Source organism: Mastomys coucha, unplaced genomic scaffold (genome assembly GCF_008632895.1).
Source record: "Mastomys coucha isolate ucsf_1 unplaced genomic scaffold, UCSF_Mcou_1 pScaffold5, whole genome shotgun sequence".
Taxonomy (NCBI): domain Eukaryota; kingdom Metazoa; phylum Chordata; class Mammalia; order Rodentia; family Muridae; genus Mastomys; species Mastomys coucha.
In genome coordinates this window covers 27737415-27739283 of record NW_022196911.1, presented here as the reverse complement: position 1 = coordinate 27739283, position 1869 = coordinate 27737415, and positions in this window count along the sequence as shown.

Sequence of the window (1869 nt, the reverse complement as noted above, 5' to 3'; positions counted from 1 at the left end):
CATACTCCATCTGAAACTTGGTGACTCCAGAGGCATAGTCCCTTCCTGGTGTGCATACTATGGAAATCCAGACCATGAGTCAGGGGGCTTGCTTACTCATGAAACTTCTAGATGGTGGTAGATGTGTTGGAGGACTGTGAATGAAACCTCACAGTGACAGCAAGAAAGCAATCTAATGGAACTATTGTCTGGAGGGAGCACACAGAAGGAGGCTCCTGCGTTTCTGTCTGCAAAGGACTGCCCAGAGATGGGACTCTGTAACTGTGCTTCTCCAAGGACTGTCCAGAGATAAGCTACTGTATCTGTGCCCAGAGGTGGGACCATCTAAGAATGCTCAGATGCAGACTAATAAAGAGTTCTAATAGGAGATGACATACAGGCTATTTCATCCCCTTCTCAACTGTTTACATTACATGAACCTTTGGTACCGGCTAACCAACCATGGTGTCTACAGCCATGAAATAGAGAAGAATATACTGAACTTTTGTTTGATTAGTATAAGCAGAAACATTCTCAACCAAATGGAAGAAAAGCATATCATGGCAGAAGAGAATCTCATATATATGTATGTGTACACATATATGTATGTGTTCATCTCTGTATGTACATGTATGTGTGTGTGTGTATGCACGTGTGAATATGTATATGTGAAGGCCAAGGGTCTTTCTTTGTTAGATGTCATTTTTGCTCTCCACCTTAAAATGTTTTTTTTTGTTTTTTGTTTTTGTTTTTGTTTTTGTTTTTGTTTTTTGCACATCGTGTGTATGTATGTGTGCTCACCATAACTAGTGTGGGGGTCAGAGGTAGCAGGGGCCAGGTGGCAGCACTGAATCACCAAAGGCAAGATGATCATAGTAGTCATAAACAAAGCATAAACAAAGCAACACCCATAATGACCTAACCTGTAATGGGCAGCAAAGGCAAAGTGAATTTGATGGTGGCATGACTTGTATGAACCTTTGGTACTGGCCAACCAATCCTGGTGTCTCCAGCCATGAAATAGCGAAGAATCCTATTGAACTTTTGTTTGATTAGTAGAAGCAGAAAAATTCTCAACCAAATGGAAGAAAAACATATCATGACAGAAGAGAATCTCAGCCTGTGAACCAATTTCCAGATGAACCAGTTTGCAGACCCAGAAATCCCTTGAATGAAGGGATGGCCAGGTTTCCCTAAGGAAGGACTTTGATAAAATACCTAAGAGTTTTACTGTTAGCCTTTCCCCAATCCTTCCACAGAGGAGCCTCTGGCCCTTTACAAGGGGAGCTGTACACTGGGGGAAGGAAACAACCAGGGTTTCCAGAGTCTACTGGAGACTGGTTCTGAATTGACACTGATTCTAGGAGATCCCAAGAAACACTGTGAACCTCCAGTAAAAGGAGTTAGATTAGTGGAGTTTTGACTGAAGTCTGACTCACATTAGGTCCACTGGGTCCTCAAACTCATCCTGTGGCTATTTCCCTAGCCCAAGAATGTATAATTGGGATAGATAGACTTAGAAGTTGGCAGAATTCTCACATTGGTTCCCTGATCTGTGGCATGAGGGCTATTATGGTTGGAAAGGCTTAAATGGAAATCTTTGGAGTTGCTTCTGCCAGGGAAAATAGTGAAGAAAAACAGCCTTGTATTCCTGGAGGAATTGCAGAATTAGTGCCACCATCAAGGACTTGAAAGATGCAGGGGTGGTAGTTCCCACCACATCTCCCTTTAATGCTCCTATCTGGCCAGTGCAGAAGACAGACGGACTGTGGAGAATGACAGCTGACTATTGAAAACTCAATCAGGTAGTGACTCCGTTGCAGCTGCTGTGCCAGATGTGATGTCCTGACCTGAACAGATCAACACAACTCCTGGTACATGGTATGCAGC